Below are 24565 nucleotides of genomic sequence, written 5' to 3' on the forward strand. Positions count from 1 at the left end.
ATTCACAACATTGACATTGCTCAACAGATACTGTCTTATAAGTACCATGCGCTGTCCAATTGCACCACTGGAGCACTTTGCAGCATAAAACAGTTATGCTAGATGTGGATTTTATTCAATACAATCAGTACAGTCATAAGAATTTAAAAAGAAAATCATTTTTGGTGATGAATGATGAGCAACAAAGGATCATGAATGCCAGATGGCACTTGAATAAGCTTTCCACAGTGATAGAAAAGTAAAAAAAAAAGACCACAGCAATGTTATAATAAATGTCATTTTTAGCTTCTGTGGTCATGTTTTTGCAATCTAAACACTACAAGACTGTTGTACAGTTGAAGCAAGGATAAAATATCAACTCTAGTGACGACACAGCTGCTTTAATGAGTTCCACCCCAGACGGGACTTGAACCCACAATCCCTGGCTTAGGAGGCCAGTGCCTTATCCATTAGGCCACTGGGGCTTACTGACTTTCTCCTTCAAGACTGATAGGTTTTTAATAGTCAATTATTTATTTTTGAGAAAAAGTGAAGCTGTTTACTGTGTTCTTTGCATTACCAAGTCCAGCATGAAATGTGCTGGTACTATCCAGAGCTGCCAGTATGGATTATCATGCTCTATTGCAAAAAATCAATTTGATGCAACTGCTTTACCTACAGTATGTTAATCTTTTCCATTGTTGTTTTGTTGGCTGACTGAAGGAAGATATGCAGTGCATTTGAACTAAAGCAGATGTGTGCTGACAACTTAAATTCACTATCATGTTTGTGTTTATTCTTTCTTTCTTTCTTTCTTTCTTTCTTTCTTTCTTTCTTTCTTTCTTTCTTTCTTTCTTTCTTCCATCCTTTGTAATATCATATTAAATATTAAGGTAGAAGATTATAATCAATGACTAATGACATAAGAAAAAGGAAAAAAACTGTAAACAAAACTGCTTTAGGTGAGACTTGAATTCACAACATTGACATTGCTCAACAGATACTGTCTAATAAGTACCATGCGCTGTCCAATTGCACCACTGGAGCACTTTGCAGCATAAAACAGTTATGCTAGATGTGGATTTTATTCAATACAATCAGTACAGTCATAAGAATTTAAAAAGAAAATCATTTTTGGTGATGAATGATGAGCAACAAAGGATCATGAATGCCAGATGGCACTTGAATAAGCTTTCCACAGTGATAGAAAAGTAAAAAAAAAGACCACAGCAATGTTATAATAAATGTCATTGTTAGCTTCTGTGGTCATGTTTTTGCAATCTAAACACTACAAGACTGTTGTACAGTTGAAGCAAGGATAAAATATCAACTCTAGTTGCTTTAATGAGTTCCACCCCAGACGGGACTTGAACCCACAATCCCTGGCTTAGGAGGCCAGTGCCTTATCCATTAGGCCACTGGGGCTTACTGACTTTCTCCTTCAAGACTGATAGGTTTTTAATAGTCAATTATTTATTTTTGAGAAAAAGTGAAGCTGTTTACTGTGTTCTTTGCATTACCAAGTCCAGCATGAAATGTGCTGGTACTATCCAGAGCTGCCAGTATGGATTATCATGCTCTATTGCAAAAAATCAATTTGATGCAACTGCTTTACCTACAGTATGTTAATCTTTTCCATTGTTGTTTTGTTGGCTGACTGAAGGAAGATATGCAGTGCATTTGAACAAAAGCAGATGTGTGCTGACAACCTAAATTCACAATCATGTTTGTGTTTTTTCTTTCTTTCTTTCTTTTTCTTTCTTTCTTTCTTTCTTTCTTTCTTTCTTTCTTTCTTTCTTTCTTTCTTTCTTTCTTTTTTCTTTCTTTCTTTCTTTCTTTCATTCTTTCTTTCTTTCTTTCTTTCTTTCTTTCTTTCTTTCTTCCATCCTTTGTAATATCATATTAAATATTAAGGTAGAAGATTATAATCAATGACTAATGACATAAGAAAAAGGAAAAAAAAACGTAAACAAAACTGCTCCAGGTGAGGCTTGAATACACAACCTTGATATTGCTCAACAGATACTGTCTTATAAGTACCACGCTCTGACCAATTGCACCACTGGAGAACTTTGCAGCATAAAACAGTTATGCTAGATGTGGATTTTATTCAATACAATCAGTACAGTCATAAGAATTTAAAAAGAAAATCATTTTTGGTGATGAATGATGAGCAACAAAGGATCATGCATGCCAGATGGCACTTGAATAAGCTTTCCACAGTGATAGAAAAGTAAACAAAAAACCCACAACAATGTTATAATAAATGTCATTTTTAGCTTCTGTGGTCATGTTTTTGCAATCTAAACACTACAAGACTGTTGTACAGTTGAAGCAAGGATAAAATATCAACTCTAGTGACAACACAGCTGCTTTAATGAGTTCCACCCTAGATGGGACTTGAACACACAATCCCTTGCTTAGGAGGCCAGTGCCTTATCCATTAGGCCACTGGGGCTTACTGACTTTCTCCTTCAAGACTGATAGGTTTTTAATAGTCAATTATTTATTTTTGAGAAAAAGTGAAGCTGTTTACTGTGTTCTTTGCATTACCAAGTCCAGCATGAAATGTGCTGGTACTATCCAGAGCTGCCAGTATGGATTATCATGCTCTATTGCAAAAAATCAATTTGATGCAACTGCTTTACCTACAGTATGTTAATCTTTTCCATTGTTGTTTTGTTGGCTGACTGAAGGAAGATATGCAGTGCATTTGAACAAAAGCAGATGTGTGCTGACAACCTAAATTCACAATCATGTTTGTGTTTTTTCTTTCTTTCTTTCTTTTTCTTTCTTTCTTTCTTTCTTTCTTTCTTTCTTTCTTTCTTTCTTTCTTTCTTTCTTTCTTTCTTTCTTTCTTTCTTTCTTTCTTTCATTCTTTCTTTCTTTCTTTCTTTCTTCCATCCTTTGTAATATCATATTAAATATTAAGGTAGAAGATTATAATCAATGACTAATGACATAAGAAAAAGGAAAAAAACCGTAAACAAAACTGCTCCAGGTGAGGCTTGAATACACAACCTTGATATTGCTCAACAGATACTGTCTTATAAGTACCACGCTCTGACCAATTGCACCACTGGAGAACTTTGCAGCATAAAACAGTTATGCTAGATGTGGATTTTATTCAATACAATCAGTACAGTCATAAGAATTTAAAAAGAAAATCATTTTTGGTGATGAATGATGAGCAACAAAGGATCATGCATGCCAGATGGCACTTGAATAAGCTTTCCACAGTGATAGAAAAGTAAACAAAAAACCCACAACAATGTTATAATAAATGTCATTTTTAGCTTCTGTGGTCATGTTTTTGCAATCTAAACACTACAAGACTGTTGTACAGTTGAAGCAAGGATAAAATATCAACTCTAGTTACAACACAGCTGCTTTAATGAGTTCCACCCCAGACGGGACTTGAACCCACAATCCCTGGCTTAAGAGGCTAGTGCCTTAGCCATTAGGCCACTGGGGCTTACTGACTTTCTCCTTCAAGACTGATAGTTTTTAATAGTCAATTATTTATTTTTGAGAAAAAGTGAAGCTGTTTACTGTGTTCTTTGCATTACCAAGTCCAGCATGAAATGTGCTGGTACTATCCAGAGCTGCCAGTATGGATTATCATGCTCTATTGCAAAAAATCAATTTGATGCAACTGCTTTACATACAGTATGTTAATCTTTTCCATTGTTGTTTTGTTGGCTGACTGAAGGGAGATATGCAGTGCATTTGAACCAAAGCAGATGTGTGCTGACAACTTAAATTCACAATCATGTTTGTGTTTTTTCTTTCTTTCTTTCTTTCTTTCTTTCTTTCTTTCTTTCTTTCTTTCTTTCTTTCTTTCTTTCTTTCTTTCTTTCTTTCTTCCATCCTGTGTAATATTATATTAAATATTAAGGTAGAAGATTATAATCAATGACTAATGACATAAGAAAAAGGAAAAAAACTGTAAACAAAACTGCTTCAGGTGAGATTTGAATTCACAACCTTGACATTGCTCAACAGATACTGTCTTATAAGTACCACGCGCTGTCCAATTGCACCACTGGAGCACTTTGCAGCATAAAACAGTTATGCTAGATGTGGATTTTATTCAATACAATCAGTACAGTCATAAGAATTTAAAAAGAAAATCATATTTGGTGATGAATGATGAGCAACAAAGGATCATGCATGCCAGATGGCACTTGAATAAGCTTTCCACAGTGATAGAAAAGTAAAAAAAAAACCCACAACAATGTTATAATAAATGTCATTTTTAGCTTCTGTGATCATGTTTTTGCAATCTAAACACTACAAGACTGTTGTACAGTTGAAGCAAGGATAAAATATCAATCCTAATGACAACACAGCTGCTTTAATGAGTTCCACCCCAGATGGGACTTGAACCCACAATCCCTGGCTTAGGAGGCCAGTGCCTTATCCATTAAGCTACTGGGGCTTACTGACTTTCTCCTTCAAGACTGATAGTTTTTAATAGTCAATTATTTATTTTTGAGAAAAAGTGAAGCTGTTTACTGTGTTCTTTGCATTACCAAGTCCAGCATGAAATGTGCTGGTACTATCCACAGCTGCCAGTATGGATTATCATGCTCTATTGCAAAAAATCAATTTGATGCAACTGCTTTACCTACAGTATTTTAATCTTTTCCATTGTTGTTTTGTTGGCTGACTGAAGGAAGATATGCAGTGCATTTGAACCAAAGCAGATGTGTGCTGACAACTTAAATTCACTATCATGTTTGTGTTTATTCTTTTTTTCTTTCTTTCTTTCTTTCTTTCTTTCTTTCTTTCTTTCTTTCTTTCTTTCTTTCTTTCTTCCATCCTTTGTAATATCATATTAAATATTAAGGTAGAAGATTATAATCAATGACTAATGACATAAGAAAAAGGAAAAAAACTGTAAACAAAACTGCTTTAGGTGAGACTTGAATTCACAACATTGACATTGCTCAACAGATACTGTCTTATAAGTACCATGCGCTGTCCAATTGCACCACTGGAGCACTTTGCAGCATAAAACAGTTATGCTAGATGTGGATTTTATTCAATACAATCAGTACAGTCATAAGAATTTAAAAAGAAAATCATTTTTGGTGATGAATGATGAGCAACAAAGGATCATGAATGCCAGATGGCACTTGAATAAGCTTTCCACAGTGATAGAAAAGTAAAAAAAAAAGACCACAGCAATGTTATAATAAATGTCATTTTTAGCTTCTGTGGTCATGTTTTTGCAATCTAAACACTACAAGACTGTTGTACAGTTGAAGCAAGGATAAAATATCAACTCTAGTGACGACACAGCTGCTTTAATGAGTTCCACCCCAGACGGGACTTGAACCCACAATCCCTGGCTTAGGAGGCCAGTGCCTTATCCATTAGGCCACTGGGGCTTACTGACTTTCTCCTTCAAGACTGATAGGTTTTTAATAGTCAATTATTTATTTTTGAGAAAAAGTGAAGCTGTTTACTGTGTTCTTTGCATTACCAAGTCCAGCATGAAATGTGCTGGTACTATCCAGAGCTGCCAGTATGGATTATCATGCTCTATTGCAAAAAATCAATATGATGCAACTGCTTTACCTACAGTATGTTAATCTTTTCCATTGTTGTTTTGTTGGCTGACTGAAGGAAGATATGCAGTGCATTTGAACCAAAGCAGATGTGTGCTGACAACTTAAATTCACAATCATGTTTTTTCTTTCTTTCTTTCATTCTTTCTTTCTTTCTTTCTTTCTTTCTTTCTTTCTTTCTTCCATCCTTTGTAATATCATATTAAATATTAAGGTAGAAGATTATAATCAATGACTAATGACATAAGAAAAAGGAAAAAAAACGTAAACAAAACTGCTCCAGGTGAGGCTTGAATACACAACCTTGATATTGCTCAACAGATACTGTCTTATAAGTACCACGCTCTGACCAATTGCACCACTGGAGAACTTTGCAGCATAAAACAGTTATGCTAGATGTGGATTTTATTCAATACAATCAGTACAGTCATAAGAATTTAAAAAGAAAATCATTTTTGGTGATGAATGATGAGCAACAAAGGATCATGCATGCCAGATGGCACTTGAATAAGCTTTCCACAGTGATAGAAAAGTAAACAAAAAACCCACAACAATGTTATAATAAATGTCATTTTTAGCTTCTGTGGTCATGTTTTTGCAATCTAAACACTACAAGACTGTTGTACAGTTGAAGCAAGGATAAAATATCAACTCTAGTGACGACACAGCTGCTTTAATGAGTTCCACCACAGATAGGACTTGAACCCACAATCCCTGTTTTAGGAGGCCAGTGCCTTATCCATTAGGCCACTGGGGCTTACTGACTTTCTCTTTCAAGACTGATAGGTTTTTAATAGTCAATTATTTATTTTTGAGAAAAAGTGAAGCTGTTTACTGTGTTCTTTGCATTACCAAGTCCAGCAAGAAATGTGCTGGTACTATCCAGAGCTGTCAGTATGGATTATCATGCTATATTGCAAAAAATCTATTTGATGCAACTGCTTTACCAACAGTGTGTTAATCTTTTCAATTGCTGTTTTGTTGGCTGACTGAAGGAAGATATGCAGTGCATTTGATCCAAAGCAGATGTGTGCTGACAACTTAAATTCACAATCATATTTGTGTTTTTTTCTTTCTTTCTTTCTTTCTTTCTTTCTTTCTTTCTTTCTTTCTTTCTTTCTTTCTTTCTTTCTTTCTTTCTTCCATCCTTTGTAATATCATATTAAATATTAAGGTAGAAGATTATAATCAATGACTAATGACATAAGAAAAAGGAAAAAAACTGTAAACAAAACTGCTCCAGGTGAGGCTTGAATTCACAACCTTGATATTGCTCAACATATACTGTCTTATAAGTACCACGCGCTGTCCATTTGCACCACTGGAGCACTTTGCAGCATAAAATAGTTATGCTAGATGTGGATTGTATTCAATACAATCAGTACAGTCATAAGAATTTACAAAGAAAATCATTTTTGGTGATGAATGATGAGCAACAAAGGATCATGCATGCCAGATGGCACTTGAATAAGCTTTCCACAGTGATAGAAAAGTAAACAAAAAAAACACAACAATGTTATAATAAATGTCATTTTTAGCTTCTGTGGTCATGTTTTTGCAATCTAAACAATACAAGACTGTTGTACAGTTGAAGCAAGGATAAAATATCAACTCTAGTGACGACACAGCTGCTTTAATGAGTCCCACCCCAGATGGGACTTGAACCCACAATCCCTGGCTTAGGAGGCCAGTGCCTTATCCATTAGGCCACTGGGGCTTACTGACTTTCTCATTCAAGGCTGATAGGTTTTTAATAGTCAATTATTTATTTTTGAGAAAAAGTAAAGCGGTTTACTGTGTTCTTTGCATTACCAAGTCCAGCAAGAAATGTGCTGGTACTATCCAGAGCTGCGAGTATGGATTATTATGCTCTATTGCAAAAAATCAATTTGATGCAACTGCTTTACCTACAGTACATTAATCTTTTCCATTGTTGTTTTGTTGGCTGACTGAAGGAAGATATGCAGTGCATTTGAACCAAAGCAGATGTGTGCTGACAACTTAAATTCACAATCATGTTTGTGTTCTTTCTTTCTTTCTTTCTTTCTTTCTTTCTTTCTTTCTTTCTTTCTTTCTTTCTTTCTTTCTTCCATCCTTTGTAATATCATATTAAATATTAAGGTAGAAGATTATAATCAATGACTAATGACATAAGAAAAAGGAAAAGAGCTGTAAACAAAACTGCTTCAGGTGAGACTTGAATTCACAACCTTGACATTGCTCAACAGATACTGTCTTATAAGTACCACGCGCTGTCCAATTGCACCACTGGAGCACTTTGCAGCATAAAACAGTTATGCTAGATGTGGATTTTATTCAATACAATCAGTACAGTCATAAGAATTTAAAAAGAAAATCATTTTTGGTGATGAATGATGAGCAACAAAGGATCATGCATGCCAGATGGCACTTGAATAAGCTTTCCACAGTGATAGAAAAGTAAACAAAAAAACAACAACAATGTTATAATAAATGTCATTTTTAGCTTCTGTGGTCATGTTTTTGCAATCTAAACACTACAAGACTGTTGTAGCAAGGATAAAATATCAACTCTAGCGACGACACAGCTGTTTTAATGAGTTCCACCCCAGATGGGACTTGAACCCCCAATCCCTGGCTTAGGAGGCTAGTGCTTTATCCAAAGGGCCACTGGGGCTTACTGACTTTCTCCTTCAAAACTGATAGGTTTTTAATAGTCAATTATTTATTTTTGAGAAAAAGTGAAGCTGTTTACTGTGTTCTTTGCATTACCAAGTCCAGCATGAAATGTGCTGGTACTATCCAGAGCTGCCAGTATGGATTATCATGCTCTATTGAAAAAAATCAATTTAATGCAACTGCTTTACCTACAGTATGTTAATCTTTTCCATTGTTGTTTTGTTGGCTGACTGAAGGAAGATATGCAGTGCATTTGAACCAAAGCAGATGTGTGCTTACAACTTAAATTCACAATCATGTTTGTGTTTTTTCTTTCTTTCTTTCTTTCTTTCTTTCTTTCTTTCTTTCTTTCTTTCTTTCTTTCTTTCTTTCTTTCTTTCTTCCATCCTTTGTAATATCATATTAAATATTAAGGTAGAAGATTATAATCAATGACTAATGACATAAGAAAAAGGAAAAAAACTGTAAACAAAACTGCTCCAGGTGAGGCTTGAATTCACAACCTTGATATTGCTCAACATATACTGTCTTATAAGTACCACGCGCTGTCCATTTGCACCACTGGAGCACTTTGCAGCATAAAACAGTTATGCTAGATGTGGATTGTATTCAATACAATCAGTACAGTCATAAGAATTTACAAAGAAAATCATTTTTGGTGATGAATGATGAGCAGCAAAGGATCATGCATGCCAGATGGCACTTGAATAAGCTTTCCACAGTGATAGAAAAGTAAACAAAAAAAACACAACAATGTTATAATAAATGTCATTTTTAGCTTCTGTGGTCATGTTTTTGCAATCTAAACAATACAAGACTGTTGTACAGTTGAAGCAAGGATAAAATGTCAACTCTAGTGACGACACAGCTGCTTTAATGAGTCCCACCCCAGATGGGACTTGAACCCACAATCCCTGGCTTAGGAGGCCAGTGCCTTATCCATTAGGCCACTGGGGCTTACTGACTTTCTCATTCAAGGCTGATAGGTTTTTAATAGTCAATTATTTATTTTTGAGAAAAAGTAAAGCGGTATACTGTGTTCTTTGCATTACCAAGTCCAGCAAGAAATGTGCTGGTACTATCCAGAGCTGTCAGTATGGATTATCATGCTATATTGCAAAAAATCTATTTGATGCAACTGCTTTACCAACAGTGTGTTAATCTTTTCAATTGCTTTTTTGTTGGCTGACTGAAGGAAGATATGCAGTGCATTTGATCCAAAGCAGATGTGTGCTGACAACTTAAATTCACAATCATATTTGTGTTTTTTTCTTTCTTTCTTTCTTTCTTTCTTTCTTTCTTTCTTTCTTTCTTTCTTTCTTTCTTTCTTTCTTTCTTCCTTTGTAATATCATATTAAATATTAAGGTAGAAGATTATAATCAATGACTAATGACATAAGAAAAAGGAAAAAAACTGTAAACAAAACTGCTCCAGGTGAGACTTGAATTCACAACCTTGACATTGCTCAACAGATACTGTCTTATAAGTACCACGCGCTGTCCAATTGCACCACTGGAGCACTTTGCAGCATAAAACAGTTATGCTAGATGTGGATTTTATTCAATACAATTAGTACAGTCATAAGAATTTAAAAAGAAAATCATTTTTGGTGATGAATGATGAGCAACAAAGGATCATGCATGCCAGATGGCACTTGAATAAGCTTTCCACAGTGATAGAAAAGTAAAAAAAAAACCCACAACAATGTTATAATAAATGTCATTTTTAGCTTCTGTGGTCATGTTTTTGCAATCTAAACACTACAAGACTGTTGTACCGTTAAAGCAAGGATAAAATATCAACTCTAGTGACAACACAGCTGCTTTAATGAGTTCAACACCAGATGGGACTTGAACCCACAATCCCTGGCTTAGGAGGCCAATGCCTTATCCATTAGGCCACTGGGGCTTACTGACTTTCTCCTTCAAGATTGATAGGTTTTTAATAGTCAATTATTTATTTTTGAGAAAAAGTGAAGCTGTTTACTGTGTTCTTTGCATTACCATGAAATGTGCTGGTACTATCCAGAGCTGCCAGTATGGATTATTATGCTCTATTGCAAAAAATCAATTTGATGCAACTGCTTTACCTACAGTACGTTAATCTTTTCCATTGTTGTTTTGTTGGCTGACTGAAGGAAGATATGCAGTGCATTTGAACCAAAGCAGATGTGTGCTGACAACTTAAATTCACAATCATGTTTGTGTTCTTTCTTTCTTTCTTTCTTTCTTTCTTCCATCCTTTGTAATATCATATTAAATATTAAGGTAGAAGATTATAATCAATGACTAATGACATAAGAAAAAGGAAAAGAGCTGTAAACAAAACTGCTTCAGGTGAGACTTGAATTCACAACCTTGACATTGCTCAACAGATACTGTCTTATAAGTACCACCCGCTGTCCAATTGCACCACTGGAGCACTTTGCAGCATAAAACAGTTATGCTAGATGTGGATTTTATTCAATACAATCAGTACAGTCATAAGAATTTAAAAAGAAAATCATTTTTGGTGATGAATGATGAGCAACAAAGGATCATGCATGCCAGATGTCACTTGAATAAGCTTTCCACAGTGATAGAAAAGTAAACAAAAAAACAACAACAATATTATAATAAATGTCATTTTTAACTTCTGTTGTCATGTTTTTGCAATCTAAACACTACGAGACTGTTGTAGCAAGGATACAATATCAACTCTAGCGACGACACAGCTGTTTTAATGAGTTCCACCCCAGATGGGACTTGAACCCCCAATCCCTGGCTTAGGAGGCCAGTGCCTTATCCATTAGGCCACTGGGGCTTACTGACTTTCTCATTCAAGGCTGATAGGTTTTTAAGAGTCAATTATTTATTTTTGAGAAAAAGTAAAGCGGTTTACTGTGTTCTTTGCATTACCAAGTCCAGCAAGAAATGTGCTGGTACTATCCAGAGCTGTCAGTATGGATTATCATGCTATATTGCAAAAAATCTATTTGATGCAACTGCTTTACCAACAGTGTGTTAATCTTTTCAATTGCTTTTTTGTTGGCTGACTGAAGGAAGATATGCAGTGCATTTGATCCAAAGCAGATGTGTGCTGACAACTTAAATTCACAATCATATTTGTGTTTTTTTCTTTCTTTCTTTCTTTCTTTCTTTCTTTCTTTCTTTCTTTCTTTCTTTCTTTCTTTCTTCCTTTGTAATATCATATTAAATATTAAGGTAGAAGATTATAATCAATGACTAATGACATAAGAAAAAGGAAAAAAACTGTAAACAAAACTGCTTCAGGTGAGACTTGAATTCACAACCTTGACATTGCTCAACAGATACTGTCTTATAAGTACCACGCGCTGCCCAATTGCACCACTGGAGCACTTTGCAGCATAAAACAGTTATGCTAGATGTGGATTTTATTCAATACAATCAGTACAGTCATAAGAATTTACAAAGAAAATCATTTTTGGTGATGAATGATGAGCAACAAAGGATCATGCATGCCAGATGGCACTTGATTAAGCTTTCCACGGTGATAGAAAAGAAAAAAAAAAACCACAACAATGTTATAATAAATGTCATTTTTAGCTTCTGTGGTCATGTTTTTGCAATCTAAACACTACAAGACTTTTGTACAGTTGAAGCAAGGATAAAATATCAACTCTAGTGACAACACAGCTGCTTTAATGAGTTTCACTCCAGATAGGACTTGAACCCACAATCCCTGGCTTAGGAGGCCAGTGCCTTATCTATTAGTACACTGGGGCTTACTGACTTTCTACTTCAAGACTGATAGGTTTTTTATAGTCAATTATTTATTTTTGAGAAAAAGTGAAGCTGTTTACTGTGTTCTTTGCATTACTAAGTCCAGCATGAAATGTGCTGGTACTATCCAGAGCTGCCAGTATGGATTATCATGCTCTATTGCAAAAAATCAATTTGATGCAACTGCTTTACATACAGTATGTTAATCTTTTCCATTGTTGTTTTGTTGGCTGACTGAAGGAAGATATGCAGTGCATTTGAACCAAAGCAGATGTGTGCTGACAACTTAAAATTCACAATCATATTTGTGTTCTTTCTTTCTTTCTTTCTTTCTTTCTTTCTTTCTTTCTTTCTTTCTTTCTTTCTTTCTTCCATCCTTTGTAATATCATATTAAATATTAAGGTAGAAGATTATAATCAATGACTAATGACATAGGAAAAAGGAAAAAAACTGTAAACAAAACTGCTCCAGGTGAGGCTTGAATTCACAACCTTGATATTGCTCAACAGATACTGTCTTATAAGTACCACGCGCTGTCCAATTGCACCACTGGAGCACTTTGCAGCATAAAACAGTTATGCTAGATGTGGATTTTATTCAATACAATTAGTACAGTCATAAGAATTTAAAAAGAAAATCATTTTTGGTGATGAATGATGAGCAACAAAGGATCATGCATGCCAGATGGCACTTGAATAAGCTTTCCACAGTGATAGAAAAGTTAAAAAAAAACCCACAACAATTTTATAATAAATGTCATTTTTAGCTTCTGTGGTCATGTTTTTGCAATCTAAACACTACAAGACTGTTGTACCGTTAAAGCAAGGATAAAATATCAACTCTAGTGACAACACAGCTGCTTTAATGAGTTCAACACCAGATGGGACTTGAACCCACAATCTCTGGCTTAGGAGGCCATTGCCTTATCCATTAGGCCACTGGGGCTTACTGACTTTCTCCTTCAAGATTGATAGGTTTTTAATAGTCAATTATTTATTTTTGAGAAAAAGTGAAGCTGTTTACTGTGTTCTTTGCATTACCATGAAATGTGCTGGTACTATCCAGAGCTGCCAGTATGGATTATTATGCTCTATTGCAAAAAATCAATTTGATGCAACTGCTTTACCTACAGTACGTTAATCTTTTCCATTGTTGTTTTGTTGGCTGACTGAAGGAAGATATGCAGTGCATTTGAACCAAAGCAGATGTGTGCTGACAACTTAAATTCACAATCATGTTTGTGTTCTTTCTTTCTTTCTTTCTTTCTTTCTTTCTTTCTTTCTTCCATCCTTTGTAATATCATATTAAATATTAAGGTAGAAGATTATAATCAATGACTAATGACATAAGAAAAAGGAAAAGAGCTGTAAACAAAACTGCTTCAGGTGAGACTTGAATTCACAACCTTGACATTGCTCAACAGATACTGTCTTATAAGTACCACCCGCTGTCCAATTGCACCACTGGAGCACTTTGCAGCATAAAACAGTTATGCTAGATGTGGATTTTATTCAATACAATCAGTACAGTCATAAGAATTTAAAAAGAAAATCATTTTTGGTGATGAATGATGAGCAACAAAGGATCATGCATGCCAGATGTCACTTGAATAAGCTTTCCACAGTGATAGAAAAGTAAACAAAAAAACAACAACAATATTATAATAAATGTAATTTTTAGCTTCTGTGGTCATGTTTTTGCAATCTAAACACTACAAGACTGTTGTAGCAAGGATACAATATCAACTCTAGCGACGACACAGCTGTTTTAATGAGTTCCACCCCAGATGGGACTTGAACCCCCAATCCCTGGCTTAGGAGGCCAGTGCCTTATCCATTAGGCCACTGGGGCTTACTGACTTTCTCATTCAAGGCTGATAGGTTTTTAATAGTCAATTATTTATTTTTGAGAAAAAGTAAAGCGGTTTACTGTGTTCTTTGCATTACCAAGTCCAGCAAGAAATGTGCTGGTACTATCCAGAGCTGTCAGTATGGATTATCATGCTATATTGCAAAAAATCTATTTGATGCAACTGCTTTACCAACAGTGTGTTAATCTTTTCAATTGCTTTTTTGTTGGCTGACTGAAGGAAGATATGCAGTGCATTTGATCCAAAGCAGATGTGTGCTGACAACTTAAATTCACAATCATATTTGTGTTTTTTTCTTTCTTTCTTTCTTTCTTTCTTTCTTTCTTTCTTTCTTTCTTTCTTTCTTTCTTTCTTTCTTTCTTTCTTCCTTTGTAATATCATATTAAATATTAAGGTAGAAGATTATAATCAATGACTAATGACATAAGAAAAAGGAAAAAAACTGTAAACAAAACTGCTTCAGGTGAGACTTGAATTCACAACCTTGACATTGCTCAACAGATACTGTCTTATAAGTACCACGCGCTGCCCAATTGCACCACTGGAGCACTTTGCAGCATAAAACAGTTATGCTAGATGTGGATTTTATTCAATACAATCAGTACAGTCATAAGAATTTACAAAGAAAATCATTTTTGGTGATGAATGATGAGCAACAAAGGATCATGCATGCCAGATGGCACTTGATTAAGCTTTCCACGGTGATAGAAAAGTAAAAAAAAAACCACAACAATGTTATAATAAATGTCATTTTTAGCTTCTGTGGTCATGTTTTTGCAATCTAAACACTACAAGACTTTTGTACAGTTGAAGCAAGGATAAAATATCAACTCTAGTGACAACACAGCTGCTTTAATGAGTTTCACTCCAGATAGGACTTGAACCCACAATCCCTGGCTTAGGAGGCCAGTGCCTTATCTATTAGTACACTGGGGCTTACTGACTTTCTACTTCAAGACTGATAGGTTTTTTATAGTCAATTATTTATTTTTGAGAAAAAGTGAAGCTGTTTACTGTGTTCTTTGCATTACTAAGTCCAGCATGAAATGTGCTGGTACTATCCAGAGCTGCCAGTATGGATTATCATGCTCTATTGCAAAAAATCAATTTGATGCAACTGCTTTACATACAGTATGTTAATCTTTTCCATTGTTGTTTTGTTGGCTGACTGAAGGAAGATATGCAGTGCATTTGAACCAAAGCAGATGTGTGCTGACAACTTAAAATTCACAATCATATTTGTGTTCTTTCTTTCTTTCTTTCTTTCTTTCTTTCTTTCTTTCTTTCTTTCTTTCTTTCTTTCTTTCTTTCTTTCTTTCTTTCTTTCTTTCTTTCTTTCTTCCATCCTTTGTAATATCATATTAAATATTAAGGTAGAAGATTATAATCAATGACTAATGACATAGGAAAAAGGAAAAAAACTGTAAACAAAACTGCTTTAGGTGAGACTTGAATTCACAACCTTGACATTGCTCAACAGATACTGTCTTATAAGTACCACGCGCTGTCCAATTGCACCACTGGAGCACTTTGCAGCATAAAACAGTTATGCTAGATGTGGATTTTATTCAATACAATCAGTACAGTCATAAGAATTTAAAAAGAAAATCATTTTTGGTGATGAATGATTAGCATCAAAGGATCATGCATGCCAGATGGCACTTGAATAATCTTTCCACAGTGATAGAAAAGTAAACAAAAAACCCACAACAATGTTATAATAAATGTCATTTTTAGCTTCTGTGGTCATGTTTTTGCAATCTAAACACTACAAGACTGTTGTACAGTTGAAGCAAGGATAAAATATCAACTTTAGTGACAACACAGCTGCTTTAATGAGTTCCAACCCAGATGGGACTTGAACCCACAATCTCTGTCTTAGGAGGCCAGTGCCTTATCCAAAGGGCCACTGGGGATTACTGACTTTCTTATTCAAGACTGATAGGTTTTTAATAGTCAATTATTTATTTTTGAGAAAAAGTGAAGCTGTTTACTGTGTTCTTTGCATTACCAAGTCCAGCATGAAATGTGCTGGTACTATCCAGAGCTGCCAGTATGGATTATCATGCTCTATTGCAAAAAATCAATTTGATGCAACTGCTTTACCTACAGTATGTTAATCTTTTCCATTGTTGTTTTGTTGGCTGACTGAAGGAAGATATGCAGTGCATTTGAACCAAAGCAGATGTGTGCTGACAACTTAAATTCTCAATCATGTTTGTGTTTTTTCTTTCTTTCTTTCTTTCTTTCTTTCTTTCTTTCTTTCTTTCTTTCTTTCTTTCTTTCTTTCTTTCTTTCTTCCATCCTTTGTAATATTATATTAAATATTAAGGTAGAAGATTATAATCAATGACTAATGACATAAGAAAAAGGAAAAAAAACTGTAAACAAAACTGCTCCAGGTGAGGCTTGAATTCACAACCTTGACATTGCTAAACAGATACTGTCTTATAAGTACCATGCGCTGTCCAATTGCACCACTGGAGCACTTTGCAGCATAAAACAGTTATGCTAGATGTGGATTTTATTCAATACAATCAGTACAGTCATAAGAATTTAAAAAGAAAATAATTTTTGGTGATGAATGATGATCAACAAAGGATCATGAATGCCAGATGGCACTTGAATAAGCTTTCCAGAGTGATAGAAAAGTAAAAAAAAGACCACAACAATGTTATAATAAATGTCATTTTTAGCTTCTGTGGTCATGTTTTTGCAATCTAAACACTACAAGACTGTTGTACAGTTGAAGCAAGGATAAAATATCAACTCTAGTGACAACACAGCTGCTTTAATGAGTTCCACCCCAGACTGGACTTGAACCCACAATCCCTGGCTTAGGAGGCCAGTGCCTTATCCATTAGGCCACTCGGGCTTACTGACATTCTCATTCAAGACTGATAGGTTTTTACTAGTCAATTATTTATTTTTGAGAAAAAGTGAAGCTGTTTACTGTGTTCTTTGCATTACCAAGTCCAGCATGAAATGTGCTGGTACTATCCAGAGTTGCCAGTATGGATTATCATGCTCTATTGCAAAAAATCAATTTGATGCAACTGCTTTACCTACAGTATGTTAATCTTTTCCATTGTTGTTTTGTTGGCTGACTGAAGGAAGATATGCAGTGCATTTGAACCAAAGCAGATGTGTGCTGACAACTTAAATTCACAATCATGTTTGTGTTTTTTCTTTCTTTCTTTCTTTCTTTCTTTCTTTCTTTCTTTCTTTCTTTCTTTCTTTCTTTCTTTCTTTCTTTCTTTCTTTCTTTCTTTCTTTCCTTCTTTCTTTCTTTCTTTCTTCCATCCTTTGTAATATCATATTAAATATTAAGGTAGAAGATTATAATCAATGACTAATGACATAAGAAAAAGGAAAAAAACTGTAAACAAAACTGCTTCAGGTGAGACTTGAATTCACAACCTTGACATTGCTCAACAGATACTGTCTTATAAGTACCACGCGCTGTCCAATTGCACCACTGGAGCACTTTGCAGCATAAAACAGTTATGCTAGATGTGGATTTTATTCAATACAATCAGTACAGTCATAAGAATTTAAAAAGAAAATCATTTTTGGTGATGAATGATTAGCATCAAAGGATCATGCATGCCAGATGGCACTTGAATAATCTTTCCACAGTGATAGAAAAGTAAACAAAAAACCCACAACAATGTTATAATAAATGTCATTTTTAGCTTCTGTGGTCATGTTTTTGCAATCTAAACACTACAAGACTGTTGTACAGTTGAAGCAAGGATAAAATATCAACTCTAGTGACAACACAGCTGCTTTAATGAGTTCCAACCCAGATGGGACTTGAACCCACAATCTCTGTCTTAGGAGGCCAGTGCCTTATCCAAAGGGCCACTGGGGATTACTGACTTTTTTATTCAAGACTGATAGGTTTTTAATAGTCAATTATTTATTTTTGAGAAAAAGTGAAGCTGTTTACTGTGTTCTTTGCATTACCAAGTCCAGCATGAAATGTGCTGGTACTATCCAGAGCTGCCAGTATGGATTATCATGCTCTATTGCAAAAAATCAATTTGATGCAACTGCTTTACCTACAGTATGTTAATCTTTTCCATTGTTGTTTTGTTGGCTGACTGAAGGAAGATATGCAGTGCATTTGAACCAAAGCAGATGTGTGCTGACAACTTAAATTCACAATCATGTTTGTGTTTTTTCTTTCTTTCTTTCTTTCTTTCTTTCTTTCTTTCTTTCTTTCTTCCATCCTTTGTAATATTATATTAAATATTAAGGTAGAAGATTGTAATCAATGACTAATGACATAAGAAAAAGGAAAAAAAACTGTAAACAAAACTGCTCCAGGTGAGGCTTGAATTCACAACCTTGATATTGCTCAACATATACTGTCTTATAAGTACCACGCTCTGACCAATTGCACCACTGGAGCACTTTGCAGCATAAAACAGTTATGCTAGATGTGGATTTAATTCAATACAATCAGTACAGTCATAAGAATTTAAAAAGAAAATCATTTTTGGTGATGAATGATGAGCAACAAAGGATCATGCATGCCAGATGGCACTTAAATAAGCTTTCCACAGTGATAGAAAAGTAAAAAAAAAACCAGACAATGTTATAATAAATGTCATTTTTAGCTTCTGTGGTCATGTTTTTGCAATCTTAACACTACAAGACTGTTGTACAGTTGAAGCAAGGATAAAATATCAACTCTAGTGACGACACAGCTGCTTTAATGAGTTCCACCCCAGATGGGACTTGAACCCACAATCCCTGGCTTAGAAGGCCAGTGCCTTATCCAAAGGGCCACTGGGGCTTACTGACTTTCTCCTTCAAAACTGATAGGTTTTTAATAGTCAATTATTTATTTTTGAGAAAAAGTGAAGCTGTGTACTATGTTCTTTGCATTACCAAGTCCAGCAAGAAATGTGCTGGTACTATCCAGAGCTGTCAGTATGGATTATCATGCTATATTGCAAAAAATCTATTTGATGCAACTGCTTTACCAACAGTGTGTTAATGTTTTCAATTGCTGTTTTGTTGGCTGACTGAAGGAAGATATGCAGTGCATTTGAACCATAGCAGATGTGTGCTGACAACTTAAATTCACAATCATACTTGTGTTTTTTCTATCTTTCTTTCTTTTTTTCTTTCTTTCTTTCTTTCTTTCTTTCTTTCTTTCTTTCTTTCTTTCTTTCTTTCTTTCTTTCTTCCATCCTTTGTAATATCATATTAAATATTAAGGTAGAAGATTATAATCAATGACTAATGACATAAGAAAAAGGAAAAAAACTGTAAACAAAACTGCTTCAGGTGAGACTTGAATTCACAACCTAGACATTGCTCAACAGATACTGTCTTATAAGAACCACGCGCTGACCAATTGCACCACTGGAGCACTTTGCAGCATAAAACAGTTATGCTAGATGCGGATTTTATTCAATACAATCAGTACAGTCATAAGAATTTAAAAAGAAAATCATTTTTGGTGATGAATGATGAGCAACAAAGGATCATGCATGCCAGATGGCACTTAAATAAGCTTTCCACAGTGATAGAAAAGTATAAAAAAAAAACACAACAATGTTATAATAAATGTCATTTTTAGCTTCTGTGGTCATGTTTTTGCAATCTTAACACTACAAGACTGTTGTACAGTTGAAGCAAGGATAAAATATCAACTCTAGTGACGACACAGCTGCTTTAATGAGTTCCACCCCAGATGGGACTTGAACCCACAATCCCTGGCTTAGAAGGCCAGTGCCTTATCCAAAGGGCCACTGGGGCTTACTTACTTTCTCCTTCAAAACTGATAGGTTTTTAATAGTCAATTATTTATTTTTGAGAAAAAGTGAAGCTGTTTACTGTGTTCTTTGCATTACCAAGTCCAGCAAGAAATGTGCTGGTACTATCCAGAGCTGTCAGTATGGATTATCATGCTCTATTGCAAAAAATCTATTTGATGCAACTGCTTTACCAACAGTGTGTTAATCTTTACAATTGCTGTTTTGTTGGCTGACTGAAGGAAGATATGCAGTGCATTTGAACCATAGCAGATGTGTGCTGACAACTTAAATTCACAATCATATTTGTGTTTTTTCTATCTTTCTTTCTTTCTTTCTTTCTTTCTTTCTTTCTTTCTTTCTTTCTTTCTTTCTTTCTTCCATCCTTTGTAATATCATATTAAATATTAAGGTAGAAGATTATAATCAATGACTAATGACATAAGAAAAAGGAAAAAAACTGTAAACAAAACTGCTTCAGGTGAGACTTGAATTCACAACCTAGACATTGCTCAACAGATACTGTCTTATAAGAACCACGCGCTGTCCAATTGCACCACTGGAGCACTTTGCAGCATAAAACAGTTATGCTAGATGCAGATTTTATTCAATACAATCAGTACAGTCATAAGAATTTAAAAAGAAAATCATTTTTGGTGATGAATGATGAGCAACAAAGGATCATGCATGCCAGATGGCACTTAAATAAGCTTTCCACAGTGATAGAAAAGTATAAAAAAAAAACACAACAATGTTATAATAAATGTCATTTTTAGCTTCTGTGGTCATGTTTTTGCAATCTTAACACTACAAGACTGTTGTACAGTTGAAGCAAGGATAAAATATCAACTCTAGTGACGACACAGCTGCTTTAATGAGTTCCACCCCAGATGGGACTTGAACCCACAATCCCTGGCTTAGAAGGCCAGTGCCTTATCCAAAGGGCCACTGGGGCTTACTGACTTTCTCCTTCAAAACTGATAGGTTTTTAATAGTCAATTATTTATTTTTGAGAAAAAGTGAAGCTGTTTACTGTGTTCTTTGCATTACCAAGTCCAGCAAGAAATGTGCTGGTACTATCCAGAGCTGTCAGTATGGATTATCATGCTCTATTGCAAAAAATCAATTTGATGCAACTGCTTTACCTACAGTATGTTAATCTTTTCCATTGTTGTTTTGTTGGCTGACTGAAGGAAGATATGCAGTGCATTTGAACCAAAGCAGATGTGTGCTGACAACTTAAATTCACAATCATGTTTGTGTTTTTTCTTTCTTTCTTTCTTTCTTTCTTTCTTTCTTTCTTTCTTTCTTTCTTTCTTTCTTTCTTTCTTTCTTTCTTTCTTTCTTCCATCCTTTGTAATATTATATTAAATATTAAGGTAGAAGATTATAATCAATGACTAATGACATAAGAAAAAGGAAAAAAACTGTAAACAAAACTGCTCCAGGTGAGGCTTGAATTCACAACCTTGATATTGCTCAACATATACTGTCTTATAAGTACCACGCTCTGAACAATTGCACCACTGGAGCACTTTGCAGCATAAAACAGTTATGCTAGATGTGGATTTTATTCAATACAATCAGTATAGTCATAAGAATTTAAAAAGAAAATCATTTTTGGTGATGAATGATGAGCAACAAAGGATCATGCATGCCAGATGGCACTTGAATAAGCTTTCCACAGTGATAGAAAAGTAAAAAAAAAACCACAACAATGTTATAATAAATGTCATTTTTAGCTTCTGTGGTCATGTTTTTGCAATCTTAACACTACAAGACTGTTGTACAGTTGAAGCAAGGATAAAATATCAACTCTAGTGACGACACAGCTGCTTTAATGAGTTCCACCCCAGATGGGACTTGAACCCACAATCCCTGGTTTAGAAGGCCAGTGCCTTATCCAAAGGGCCACTGGGGCTTACTTACTTTCTCCTTCAAAACTGATAGGTTTTTAATAGTCAATTATTTATTTTTGAGAAAAAGTGAAGCTGTTTACTGTGTTCATTGCATTACCAAGTCCAGCAAGAAATGTGCTGGTACTATCCAGAGCTGTCAGTATGGATTATCATGCTATATTGCAAAAAATCTATTTGATGCAACTGCTTTACCAACAGTGTGTTAATCTTTTCAATTGCTGTTTTGTTGGCTGACTGAAGGAAGATATGCAGTGCATTTGAACAATAGCAGATGTGTGCTGACAACTTAAATTCACAATCATATTTGTGTTTTTTCTTTCTTTCTTTCTTTCTTTCTTTCTTCCATCCTTTGTAATATCATATTAAATATTAAGGTAGAAGATTATAATCAATGACTAATGACATAAGAAAAAGGAAAAAAACTGTAAACAAAACTGCTTCAGGTGAGACTTGAATTCACAACCTAGACATTGCTCAACAGATACTGTCTTATAAGAACCACGCGCTGTCCAATTGCACCACTGGAGCACTTTGCAGCATAAAACAGTTATGCTAGATGTGGATTTTATTCAATGCAATCAGTACAGTCATAAGAATTTAAAAAGAAAATCATTTTTGGTGATGAATGATGAGCAACAAAGGATCATGCATGCCAGATGGCACTTGAATAAGCTTTCCACGGTGATAGAAAAGTAAACAAAAAAACAACAACAATGTTATAATAAATGCCATTTTTAGCTTCTGTGGTCATGTTTTTGCAATCTAAACACTACAAGACTGTTGTACAGTTGAAGCAAGGATAAAATATCAACTCTAGCGACGACACAGCTGCTTTAATGAGTTCCACCCCAGATGGGACTTGAACCCACAATCCCTGGTTTAGGAGGCAAGTGCCTTATCCAAAGGGCCACTGGGGTTTACTGACTTTCTCATTAAAAACTGATAGGTTTTTAATAGTCAATTATTTATTTTTGAGAAAAAGTGAAGCTGTTTACTGTGTTCTTTGCATTACCAAGTCCAGCATGAAATGTGCTGGTACTATCCAGAGCTGCCAGTATGGATTATCATGCTCTATTGCAAAAAATCAATTTGATGCAACTGCTTTACCTACAGTATGTTAATCTTTTCCATTGTTGTTTTGTTGGCTGACTGAAGGAAGATATGCAGTGCATTTGAACCAAAGCAGATGTGTGCTGACAACTTAAATTCACAATCATGTTTGTGTTTTTTCTTTCTTTCTTTCTTTCTTTCTTTCTTTCTTTCTTTCTTTCTTTCTTTCTTTCTTTCTTTCTTTCTTTCTTTCTTCCATCCTTTGTAATATCATATTAAATATTAAGGTAGAAGATTATAATCAATGACTAATGACATAAGAAAAAGGAAAAAAAACTGTAAACAAAACTGCTCCAGGTGAGGCTTGAATTCACAACCTTGATATTGCTCAACAGATACTGTCTTATAAGTACCACGCTCTGACCAATTGCACCACTGGAGCACTTTGCAGCATAAAACAGTTATGCTAGATGTGGATTTTATTCAATACAATCAGTACAGTCATAAGAATTTAAAAAGAAAATCATTTTTGGTGATGAATGATGAGCAACAAAGGATCGTGCATGCCAGATGGCATTTGAATAAGCTTTCCACAGTGATAGAAAAGTAAAAAAAAAAACCCACAACAATGTTATAATAAATGTCATTTTTAGCTTCTGTGGTCATGTTTTTGCAATCTAAACACTACAAGACTGTTGTACAGTTGCAGCAAGGATAAAATATCAACTCTAGTGACAACACAGCTGCTTTAATGAGTTCCACCCCAGATGGGTCCTGAACCCACAATCCCTGTCTTAGGAGACCAGTGCCTTATCCATTAGGCCACTGGTGCTTACTGACTTTCTCATTCAAGACTGATAGGTTTTTAATAGTCAATTATTTATTTTTGAGAAAAAGTGAAGCTGTTTACTGTGTTCTTTGCATTACCAAGTCCAGCATGAAATGTGCTGGTACTATCCAGAGCTGCCAGTATGGATTATCATGCTCTATTGCAAAAAATCAATTTGATGCAACTGCTTTACCTACAGTATGTTAATCTTTTCCATTGTTGTTTTGTTGGCTGACTGAAGGAAGATATGCAGTGCACTTGAACCAAAGCATATGTGTGCTGACAACTTAAATTCACAATCATGTTTGTGTTTTTCCTTTCTTTCTTTCTTTCTTTCTTTCTTTCTTTCTTTCTTTCTTTCTTTCTTCCATCCTTTGTAATATCATATTAAATATTAAGGTAGAAGATTATAATCAATGACTAATGACATAAGAAAAAGGAAAAAAAACTGTAAACAAAACTGCTCCAGGTGAGGCTTGAATTCACAACCTTGATATTGCTCAACAGATACTGTCTTATAAGTACCACGCTCTGACCAATCGCACCACTGGAGCACTTTGCAGCATAAAACAGTTATGCTAGATGTGGATTTTATTCAATACAATCAGTACAGTCATAAGAATTTAAAAAGAAAATAATTTTTGGTGATGAATGATGAGCAACAAAGGATCATGCATGCCAGATGGCACTTGAATAAGCTTTCCACAGTGATAGAAAAGTAAACAAAAAACCCACAACAATGTTATAATAAATGTCATTTTTAGCTTCTGTGGTCATGTTTTTGCAATCTAAACACTACAAGACTGTTGTACAGTTGAAGCAAGGATAAAATATCAACTCTAGTGTCGACACAGCTGCTTTAATGAGTTCCAACCCAGATGGGACTTGAACCCCCAATACCCTGGCTTTGGAGGCCAGTGCCTTATCCATTAGGCCACTGGGGCTTACTGACTTTCTCATTCAAGACTGATAGGTTTTTAATAGTCAATTGTTTATTTTTGAGAAAAAGTGAAGCTGTTTACTGTGTTCTTTGCATTACCAAGTCCAGCAAGAAATGTGCTGGTACTATCCAGAGCTGTCAGTATGGATTATCATGCTATATTGCAAAAAATCTATTTGATGCAACTGCTTTACCAACAGTGTGTTAATCTTTTCAATTGCTGTTTTG

The 24565-nt window shown here is 34.9% G+C and overlaps 8 non-coding genes across 8 annotated transcripts; all 8 read right to left on the reverse strand.

The window, feature by feature from the left end:
• Positions 1-391: 391 nt before the first annotated feature.
• Positions 392-464, reverse strand: TRNAR-CCU (transfer RNA arginine (anticodon CCU)). The gene has a single exon. It is a non-coding gene; the product is annotated as a tRNA-Arg (tRNA).
• An 867-nt stretch (positions 465-1331) lies between these two features.
• TRNAR-CCU (transfer RNA arginine (anticodon CCU)) lies at positions 1332-1404 on the reverse strand. Its single transcript has one exon. It is a non-coding gene; the product is annotated as a tRNA-Arg (tRNA).
• Positions 1405-4347: 2943 nt separating this feature from the next.
• TRNAR-CCU (transfer RNA arginine (anticodon CCU)) lies at positions 4348-4420 on the reverse strand. The gene has a single exon. It is a non-coding gene; the product is annotated as a tRNA-Arg (tRNA).
• An 882-nt stretch (positions 4421-5302) lies between these two features.
• TRNAR-CCU (transfer RNA arginine (anticodon CCU)) lies at positions 5303-5375 on the reverse strand. The gene has a single exon. It is a non-coding gene; the product is annotated as a tRNA-Arg (tRNA).
• Positions 5376-7199: 1824 nt separating this feature from the next.
• On the reverse strand, positions 7200-7272 carry TRNAR-CCU (transfer RNA arginine (anticodon CCU)). Its single transcript has one exon. It is a non-coding gene; the product is annotated as a tRNA-Arg (tRNA).
• Positions 7273-9097: 1825 nt separating this feature from the next.
• Positions 9098-9170, reverse strand: TRNAR-CCU (transfer RNA arginine (anticodon CCU)). Its single transcript has one exon. It is a non-coding gene; the product is annotated as a tRNA-Arg (tRNA).
• Positions 9171-10943: 1773 nt separating this feature from the next.
• Positions 10944-11016, reverse strand: TRNAR-CCU (transfer RNA arginine (anticodon CCU)). Its single transcript has one exon. It is a non-coding gene; the product is annotated as a tRNA-Arg (tRNA).
• A 2720-nt stretch (positions 11017-13736) lies between these two features.
• On the reverse strand, positions 13737-13809 carry TRNAR-CCU (transfer RNA arginine (anticodon CCU)). The gene has a single exon. It is a non-coding gene; the product is annotated as a tRNA-Arg (tRNA).
• Between the last annotated feature and the right edge of the window lie 10756 nt (positions 13810-24565).

This window comes from Pseudophryne corroboree, unplaced genomic scaffold (genome assembly GCF_028390025.1).
Source record: "Pseudophryne corroboree isolate aPseCor3 unplaced genomic scaffold, aPseCor3.hap2 scaffold_129, whole genome shotgun sequence".
NCBI lineage: Eukaryota > Metazoa > Chordata > Amphibia > Anura > Myobatrachidae > Pseudophryne > Pseudophryne corroboree.